Genomic DNA, 11,042 nt, shown 5'->3' with positions numbered 1-11,042 from the left:
ACACAGTTCCTTGAACTCTGGAAAACAGTTTCAGCAGTTTCTCAAAACACTAGACACGCAACTTCCATAAGATTTGGTAGTTGCATTCCTAGGTGTATATTCCAGAGAAATAAAGCCTCATTTTCACATAAAAACCTTTAAACTAATATTTATGGCAGCTGTGGTCATAATAGTCAAAACCTGGAAATAATCCAGATGTTCATCAACAGATGAGTGGGTAAATAAACATGGAATACTACTCAGCAATAAAAAAGGGTGAACTGTCACAGAGCCCAGGTGGCTCAGTCGGCTAAGCATCTGACTCTTGATTTTGACTCAGGTCATGATCTCATGGTTCATGAGATTGAGCCCCATGTTGGGTTCTGTGCTGACAGTGTGGAGCCTGCTTGGGAGTCTCTCTATTTCTGCCCATCCCCTGCTTGCACGCTCTCTCTCTCTCTCAAAATAAATAAAAACTAAAAAAAAAGTTTTTTTAAAAAACGGTGAATGGCAGATCCATGTGACAACCTGGATGAATCTCCAGAGAATGATGCTAAATGCAAAAAGCCAATTCCAAAGGTTACACACTGTATGACTCCACTTATATAACATTCTCAAAATGATACAATTATAGAAATAGACAACAGATGAATGGTTGGCAGAGGTTAAAGAGACAGTAAGTGGAAAGGAATCAGATGTAGCTACAAAAGGGAAGTATTGGGGGTCTTGTGGTGATGGGAACGGTCTGAGCTTCACTGTATCAAGGTCAATATCCTGTATGTGATGTTGTACGATGGTTGTGTAAAAATTACCACTGGGGAAAACTGTGTAAAGGGTACACAGGACCTGCCTGTGTTATTTCTTACAACTGCATATAAATCTACAATTACTTCAAAATAAAAAAAGTTAATTTTTAAGAAGTGTCCTAATTGAAAGCATCGTATCATCAGATAGGGCCCACTGCGATCTGACCTTTGTTTTATATCTCTAACTTCATATCCTGAAACTTCCAACTTGCACTTTCACCCACACCGAACTTCTTGTATTTCCCAGCCTCCCCGACCAGACCCCACCTGCTTCTAGAACTCTCTTCTGCACCACCATCCCCCCCACCACTGTGGCCCCGCTGGGAGCATGGATGCCTTTCAGACCCTGCTTCCACACAGATCCTGCCACCATTCAGGGGTTGGAATTTTTAGAATGGGGCTGGCCTGAGACATGTGCGTGTCTCAGAGAGGCTGGTACACAGGGACCCCTTGGATAGTTTAGCAACATTTGTTCCACACGTAGCAGGTGGATGCAATCTATGGGTATTTTTAATTTCCCCTCCAGCGTGCTGGGTGCCTCCACAAAAGCAGGACCGCGGTACATTTGGTCAAGTGTGGACATCTGAGTTCCCGGTATCATGTGTTCAATTTATTCCATTGGTATCTTAGCATGGATATAGAGTGATATCCCTATAGACTGGCACCCAGGGCCGCTTCCATGTGGTTTTGCTGGCTGTGGTGGTTTTGTGAAGGTCAGGAATGTCCTTCAACCGCGCACGGTTACCCTACACTTTTCATTCCCCAAGGAACACGCCAGCCTTTGTGAATTGTGAGTTCCTCCAGCCTTTCTTGAACCTGTCTCCATCTCCAGCCTGTGCCATCTGTCAAAGTGACAGTCTGCCTTTGGGGAAACAGGATGTCCTACTCTGTGTTTTAAAGTTCCCTCGGGTGTCTAGACTTTGTCCTAAGATCCAAGTTCTACTCTTCATCTTCTCCATGACTTCACACAAGCTTCATGAGTTTTTAAGGATGAAGAGGCACTTTTTTTTTTTGTCTCTGTCACTTAAAAATCGCCTTGCTGTGTGTTGTGGCCCCAGGATGCTATTTCACTTGCTGAAGAGGGGACCCTTCTTTTTGTGTGTATGTGCTGGACACACAGCATTTAACTTTAATTGCTCGCCCTTGGGGTTGTGGTTCCATGTTTCAGGCTTCTTTCCCCTCTGATTTCAAAACTTTATTCACTACAACACTGAAATCGGTTTGTATTTGCTCCATAACACTCAAGAGTAAGAAGCATCACATGACTTCTCCTCTCCTGATCAAGTTCAATCTGCATCTCAGCCCCTACTTACCAGGGCAGTAAGATGCCCAACATCACCCATTGTTGGGGACACTCTCTCTTCGCCGGGGTCACCCAAGGAGCCAGTGGAACTTTCACAGTCCTGGAAACGTGAGGAAGCATCTCTGGTCTTCAGGCCATCACGGCCACCACTGAGATTCTCATGGCCTATGTTGCCCATTTACAATGGATGGTGTTCCAGGGCGCCTGGGTGGCTCAGTTGGTTAAACGTCCAACTGTGGCTCAGGTCATGATCTCATGGTTTAGGGGTGTGAGCCCCGTGTCAGGGTCTGTGCTGACAGCTCAGAGCCTGGAGCCTGCTTTGATCCTGTCTTTCTCTCTCTCTCTTTGCTCCTCCCCTGCTCATGTGCTATCTCTGTCTGTCTCTCAAAAAATAAACAACATTAAAAAACAAACAAACAATGGGTGGTGTTCCTTCCTCCTCCAGCTTGGGCACAGCGTTTGTTCGCTGTTGTTCCCCAGAGTCATACCCCCGAGGGCCCAGTACCCAGCATCTGTGTGCCATCCTTCAGAGGCCCTGCTGTGAACGTGAGGTGTCATTCTCACCTTGCACGGACTCACCTTCCTCCCCTCCGTCCCCACAAGTCACCCAAAGCCCCAAGCTCTAGCCTCCATTCCTTCCCATCAGGCAGAACCAAGCTTAACCCCTCAGTGAGGAGGGGCCATCTTCTAGGTTTTAGATGTAGCAGTCACTGTAGGTACACTGCCCCTAACCCCAGAGCTCACCTTTCTGGGGAAGCCAACAGCACCTTCCTGCAGGCCCCCAACACTCTGCCCGGTGACTTCTCCAGCTGCTTAGCACAGGGGTGTGCCTGGCCCAGGGTGCGGGCCAGAAGTACCCAGAAGCTAATGTCCCGGGAACAACTTCAACCAGTGATGAATAGCACTTGATGGGTAAATACACCGGCTCTGGGCCCCTGGGGTGAGACAGTGCATGTCTGTGTTCCCCACAATCTCCCACAAGTCCAAGTAGGATGAGCCCAGGTGCCCCAAGTGGTAACCCACTCGTTAACATACCCACTTTGGCTCCGTTTCCCTCTGTTCTCCGACATGTGACTCCTGGGATCATCTCCCAGATTGTGTGCAAATCTTCGTCTTGGGGTCTGCTTCTGGGGACTCCAAACTAAAATTCCTGGCAGCTTCTGTTCTGGGCTCTAAAACCCAAAATCTATCAATACTCCAGAGGCGAAGGAGTCTAGACCCTGTCTGCCCTTATCTGTTAAGAGAGGCAAGAGAAGAGAGAAAAATGACCTTTTCCTCCGTGGGAGAGTTTCCTGCCACAAAGAGAATATGAGAAATGAACACTCCGATACATTTTCCTGCCATAGAGCAATCACACACTGAACACCTACTGCATGTCCAGCCTGATCAGGGCCACGGAGTTGGGGTGATGAAGGAGAAAAATAAGAAGGTGTTGGGGCACCCGGGTGGCTCAGTCAGTTAAGCGACCGACTTCAGCTCAGGTCATGATCTCACGGTTCGTGGGTTCGAGCCCCGCGTCGGGCTCTGTGCTGACAGCTTGGAGCGTGGAACCTGCTTCGGATTCTGTGTCTCCCTCTCTCTCAGCCCCTCCCCCGCTCAAGCTCTGTCTCTGTCTCTCTCTGTCTCAAAAATAAATAAACATTAAAAATTTTTTTTAAAAGGTGAAAAACTTGATACTTATGCCCTTAAGATCAGGAACAAAACAAGAATGTCTATTCTCACCGCTTCTATTCAACTTTGTACCTTGAAATTTACAAAAGACACTGGAACTAATGAGTGAGTGCACCAATGTTGCAGGACACAAGATCTATATACAAAAATCCATTGTATTTCTATACACTAGGTACCAGTGATCTGAAGTAGAAATTGTTTTTAAACATTACAACATAGCAACAAATATTAAATACTGAGAGGGTGAATCTCACAAAAGATACGCAAGACTTATCCACTGAAAGTATCAAACATTTTTGAGAGAAATTAAAGAAGACCTAAATAAATGGACAGATATATGTTTTTCGTGAGCTGGAAGACTCAGTATTATTAAGATGTCATTTCTTCCTAAATTGATCTATAGATTCAATGCAATCCTATTGAAATCCAAGCAAATTTTCTTGTGGAGAAATGAACAAGTTAATTCTAAAACTTATATAGAGGGGCACCTGGGTGGCTCGGTTGGTTAAGCGTCCGACTTCGGCTCAGGTCATGATCTCACGGTCCGTGAGTTCGAGCCCCGCGTCGGGCTCTGTGCTAACAGCTCAGAGCCTGGAGCCTGTTTCACATTCTGTGTCTCCCTCTCTCTCTGCCCCTCCCCTGTTCATGCTCTGTCTCTCTCTGTCTCAAAAATAAATAAACGTTAAAAAAAATTTTTTTAAATAAAACAAATAAAACTTATATGGAACTACAAAAAACCTAGGATAGCCAAAATGAATTTCATAAAGAACAAAGTTGGAGAACTAATACTGATTTCAAGACTTATTATAAAACTATAGTAGTCAAGACAGTAGAGTATTGGCACCAAGATAGACAAATAGATCAATGGAACAGAATACAGAGTCCAGAAAAATACCGCACATTTATGAACAACTGCACTTTTACAAAGATGCAAAGGCAATTGGGTGGAGAAAGGATAATGTTTACAACAAATAGTGCTGAAACATTTGGATATCTATATGCAATAGCATGACTTTGATCAATGCCTTACCCAGTATACAAAAATTAACTCAAAGTGTATCAAAACCTAAATGTAAAATCTAAAACTATACAACTTCTAGAAGAAAAACATAGAATAAAAGCTTTGTAAGTGTGGGTAAAGATTTTTAAATAAGACACCAAAAGCACAGACTATAAATGAAGAAATTAATGATTTGGACTACTTTGAAGTGAAAAAAATTCTGCTCTTAAAAGATACTGCGAAGGGAATGAGAAGACAAGCCACACACTGGGAGAAAATAAAGGATGCATCTGATAAAGAATGTGCATTCAGAATGTGTGAAGAACTCTCAAATTTTAATAATGAAAACCAAGCAAGCCAATTAAAAATGTAAAAATGATTTGAATTGATATTTCGGCAAAGAAGATACATGGATGGTAAATAAGCATATGAAAAAAAGCTCAAGATCATTAGTGATCTGCTAATTAAAACCCTAGTGAGATAACACTGCACACCTAACATTGTAAAGGCTGATCATATCAAATGTTGGCGATCATGTGAAGGAACTGGAACTCACACACTGGGAATGTAAAATGTCCCAACCAACTTAGAAAACAATGTGTCAGTTTTTTAAAAAGTGAAACATACACCTACCATATGATCCAATCTTCCACTCTTATGTATTTACCCAAGAGAAATGAGCATATGCCCGCATATAAATATTTGTGGCAGCTTTATTTGTAATTGCCCCAATCCAGAAGCAACCCAAACGTCCATCAATGGATAAACAAGCTGTGGTGTATTTACCCAGCGGAATGCTACTCAGCGGGAAAAAGGAATGGACTGTTGCTGCACATAAAAGCATGGATGCATCTTTAAAAAGGGGGGAGGGGGCACCCGGGTGGGTCAGTCGGTTAAGAGTCTGACTTCAGCTCAGGTCATAATCTCATGGTTGTGGGTTCGAGCCCTGCATCAGGCTCTCTGCTGACAGCTCAGAGCCTGGAGCCTGTTTCAGGTTCTGTGTCTCCCTCTCTCTCTGCCCCTCCCCCACTTGCACTCTGTCTCCCTCTGTCTCAAAAACAAGTAAACAAACAACAAAAAAAAGAAGTATGGATGCATCTTAAAATAATTATGCTGAATGAAGGAATCCAGATAAAAAAGAGCAGATAAAAACCAAATATATCTGAATGATCAAAAAAGAAAACTGCAAACTTTTAAACCCCAAGCTTAGACTCCAGTTAGTGAAGGACACATGGATGGTAGAAAATTATTAGTGACCTGGAGTGCAAATCAGGAAATGTCACTTGCATTTTCAAAGGTGGATGAGAAATGGCAAGTGGCTTTCAGCAGTCAGAATCTCCCTGTTAATTCATGTGATCAGATGTAAATGTTCATCCATCCAAATCAATTCACCTGCAGAGAATCTGTTCTTTTTTTTTTTATTATGGTAGATGATTTCAAACAATAAGAGTAGACTACACTGTATAATAAACTCTCGTGTTCTCATTACTCAGCTTCAACAGTTTTCAACTCATTGCCTGTTTTGTCTCATCTATATATCCCTGTAACTCCAGCCCCAGCATCATGCGATTCCATCTGGAACTATTTGTTTGTATTTCTACCAAAAAAGATTATTTTCAGTCTCTGTTTTAAATTTCTAAGAATTCAGAACCAGTCCTGGCAACTTCATCTGAAAATCTTGGAGGAGTTTGGGAGGAATGCAGGACTGCCCACACATTGATAAAGGAGAAGCGATTTCAAGACATTTTTCTTAAGGAGAGGAAAAAGGCTGGTCTTCTCTATTTACAAAAAAAAAAAAAAAAAAAAAAAAAAAGGTGGATTTTTCTGTAGCTAGTGGGCAGTGATATCCTATTAAGTTCTGTGTGACAGTCCCAGGGGCTGTTAGGTAACATGACTATTATCCAGGAAAGAAATGTGCATTTTTAGATGGAAACGTGCAACCTCTCCCCTGTGTGCGTTTGGGCTCATAAGGGCATCCACACTTGCTTTTATAGGAGGCCACTAGGTATGGGAGAGCCCTGAACAGATGTTGCGCTCCTGGGAGTGCTTCTAGGACCTCAGCTCTCTGAAAATGTTTTCACGAGACAATGGGATTCTTTGTTCTTTAAAACCTTCAAATCTCTCAGCAGCTGCCTTCTCCTCCTGCTCCTCCTCCTCCTCTTCCTTCTCTCCCTTCTTCCTTCTTCCTCTTTCTCTTCCTCCTCTTCCTCCTTCTTCACCTTCTCTTTCTTCTCTCCTTCCCTTTTCCTCTTTCTCCTTCCCCTCCTCCTTCTTCCCTTCTTCCTCTTTCTCCTCCTCCTTTTTCTTTTTCTTCTTATCCTTCTTCCTTCTTCCTCTTCTCCTTCCTCCTCCTCCTTTTTCTTCTCAGATGTGATAACCATACAAGTTGATGTCAAGGGAAATATTGCATTGAATCCGAAGCATTTTTCAATGAGAAGGAAGTTGCTTTGGGGGCATGAAGCTCCTTCTCTCCTTTTTTTTTTTTTAATTTAGGTATCCTATATATAAACAAAGTACATGAATCTTACGTAGATAGTTTGGTGAATTTTTACGTATGTATATATTTGTGTAACCATCACCTAGGTGAAAATGTGGAAGTTTTCCAGGACCCCAGCAAGCTCTCTCATGCTTATCCCCAAGATAGGTGGCATGCCCCTATCCCCTCCTTTGGATATCTGTATGATGGTAACACTATTCTGACTTGTACAATCAGAGGTACGTTTGCCTGTTCTTGAACTCACCTAAATGAAGTCATGTATTTTTTAATGTTTATTTATTTATTTTAAGAGAATGAGAGAGAGAGACAGAGGAAGAGAGAAAGAGAATCCCAAGCAGACTTTGTGTTGTCAATGCAGAGCCTGAGGCAGGGCTCGAACTCCTGTGAGATCATGACCTGAGCTGCAAATCAAGGGTTAGATGCTCAGCTGACTGAGCCACCCAGGTACCCCTGAAATTATGCATTCTTTTGTGTCTAGCTTCTTTCATTCATCATTGTCGCAAGATCCACTCAGGTCATATGTAGCAATAGTCCATTTTTTTTTTTTTTTACTAAAAATCATTATATGCATACTATTCCACTGTATGAATATGATGCAATTTATTTTTCTCTTCCGGTGATGGACATTTGGCTTTTTTCCAATTTGGGCCTGTTAAGAATAGCCATGATGCGCCCAGTTCTGTGTGTTACAACCAGCTTCTTCCAGACCGTGCCTTGCCTTTCCATTCTCTTAAGCTGTCCCGTGATGAAGAAGGGTTCTTAATTTTCATCAAGTGTGATATATTTATCATTTCCTTTATAGCTACTGCATTCTGTGCTTCTAAGAAAGCCTTGCTTGCTTTCTCTAGAAAACATATGTTGTTGTTTTACTTCCGTGTTTATGCCTCTAATCACTTTCAATGTAAATTTTTGTCTGTGATGCGAGGCAGGGGTGATGATTCATGGTTTTTCCATTATGGATATCCGAGTGACCCAGTACCACTTTTTTTTTTTTTTTACGTTTATTTTTATTTTTGAGGGAGGGAGGGGCAGAGAGGGAGAGGGACAGAGGATCCAAATCTGGCTTTGCGCTGACAGCAGAGAGCTTGATGTGGGGCTTGAACCCATGAACTGTAAGATCATGACCTGAGCGAAAGTCCAGCACTGAACCGGCTGAGGCACCTAGGCGTCCTGACCCAGCACCACTTATTGAAAAAGCCCATCTTTCCCTCACTGAAATTCAGTGACACAATCATTGACCAGGCAAGTGTGGGTCTGTTTCTGAACTCTAGTCTAGTCATTGAACTCTTTGTTCATCCTAATGCCACTGACAAGCCATTTTAATTTACCTTTATAGCAACTCTCAGTATCTGATAACATAAGTCCTCCTACTCTGCTTTTCTTTTTTCAGATCACTACAGCTGTGTTAGGCCCTTTGCATTTCCAAATGAAGTTAGAATCAACTTGGAAATTTCTACAACACACTCAGAATTTTTATTGCTATTGCATTGGCTCTATAGATCATTTTGGGAAGAATAACATATGAACAATATTGAATCTTCTGATTGACATGGTATATCTCTCCATTTATTTAGGGCTTCTTCAACGTCTCTTGAAAATGTTTTGTAGTTTTCCATGTAGAGGCCCTGCATACCTTTCATTAGATTTTCCTATTTTTAAATTAACAATTCAGGAAACAACAGATGTTGGCAAGGATGTGGAGAAACAGGAACCCTCTTGCACTGTTGGTGGGAATGCACGTTGGTGGGAAAACAGTATGGAGGTTCCTCAAAAAATTAAAAATAGAACTACCCTATGACACATCAATTACACTATTAGGTATTTATCCAATACAAAAATGCTGATTTGAAGGGGCACATGTACTCAATGTTTATAGCAGTTCTATCAATAATAGCCAAATTATGGAAAGAGCCCAAATTTCCATTGACAGATGAATAGGTAAAGAAAATGTGGTGTGTATATATATGTGTGTGTGTGTGTGTACACACATACATATATGTATATATATATATGCATATACGTATACATGTATATACATATATAAATGTATACGTATATATGTGTATGTGTGTGTACACACACAATGGAGTATTACTCGGCAATGAAAAAGAATGAAATCTTGCCATTTGCAATGATGTGGATGGAACTGGAGGGTATTATGCTAAGAGAAATAAGTCAGTCAGAGAAAGACAAATACCATAAGATTTCACTGATATGTGGAATTTAAGAAACACAACAGATGAATATAGGAGAAGGGAAGGAAAAATAAGACAAAAACAGAGGGATGCAAACCATAAGGGGCTCTTAAACACAGAGAACAAACTGAGGGTTTCTGGAGGGAGGATGGGAGGGGGTGAGATAAATGGGTGTTGGGCATTAAGGAGAGCACTTTTCTGGGTGAGGACTGGAGTTATATGTAAGAGATGAATCACTGGGTTCTACTCCTGAAGTCAAGACTACACTATATGTTAACTAACTTGGAAATAAATTAGGGGCACCTGGGTAGTCAGTTGGTTAAGCATCCAACTTTGGCTCAGGTCATGATCTCATGATTTGTGGATTCAAGCCCCACATCGGGTTCTGTGCTGACAGCTTGGAAGCTGGAGCCTGCTTCAGATTATGCATGTCTGTGTCTCTCTGCCCCTCCCCTGCTCATGCCATCTCTCCCTGTATCTCAAAAATGAATAAACGTTTAAAAAAAAGAAATTTTAAAACATGTAAAAAAAAAACAAATGTAGAAAAAAAGATTTTCCTATTTTTGTACTGTAAGTGGCATTGTTTTAAATTTTATTTTCTAATTTTTGTTAATATGTACACATGCAATTTATTTATTTTGCTTTATATTTTATTTTAGAAAGAGAGAGATCACAAGCAAGGGAGGGGGAGAGGAGAAAGAGAATCTTAAGCAGGCTCCACGCCCAGCACAGAGCCTAATGTGGGGCTCAATCCCACAACCCTGGGATCATGACCTGAGCCAAGATCAAAAGTCAGAGGCCCAACTGACTGAGCTACCCAGGTGCCCCTATACATGCAATTTAAAAAAACACTGACCCTGTATCCAGTGATCATTCTAAATTCCCTTATTGATTCTCACAGTTTTCTATAGATTTGTTTCTATCTGTACAGTGATGTCACCTGCAAATAATGATAGTGTTATTTCTTCCTTTCTAACTTTTATACGTTTTAATTTTTCATTCTTGTCTTATTGAACTGCCTAGGATTTCCAATATAATGTTGCACAGAAGTGGTGGAAGTGGGCAACCTTCCTTGTCTGTCATCTCAAGCAGGTGGGGACACTGTCACCGAGCTTGTCGCTACTTATTTACTCCCCAAACCCATCAAAGAAGGGGAGGAGGGCATCACTATTTAGGTCATATGTGCCATCTTCCTTAAGGAAGCAAGGTTTGGAAATACCGGGAACCAAAGCGTTCTTATAGCTGGGGCTCACCATTCTCAATTCTTCTACTCAAAACAGTACATCCAGGACCACGCCACTCTCGGTCACTCTGTATTTTCTGTATTTATTGTTATATGGATTTCGAGTGATCATGACAAATCTCTCTAGGAAATTCTCCACACACCGTGGGCCCCACAGGTCAGGGGGGTGGGTGGGGCTGGAATGAATTAGTCAAGAATTGTGCGCCATTGGGGCAGAAGTGAATGGTCCTTCCACTCCGATTCTGGAGAGCAGCCAACTCAGCATCACTAAAGGAAGAGAGAGAGTTGGGAAGTACTCCCTGGCTTTGGACTTAATCACATTGGTGACAACTGCCCTTCAAAATCTTC

The sequence above is a fragment of the Lynx rufus genome, unplaced genomic scaffold (genome assembly GCF_022079265.1).
Source record: "Lynx rufus isolate CCGP_SWC_20201006 ecotype Redwood Valley unplaced genomic scaffold, mLynRuf1.p SCAF_5, whole genome shotgun sequence".
Taxonomy (NCBI): domain Eukaryota; kingdom Metazoa; phylum Chordata; class Mammalia; order Carnivora; family Felidae; genus Lynx; species Lynx rufus.
The sequence above is the reverse complement of the archived record's forward strand: the minus strand, read 5'-3'. Positions refer to the sequence as shown.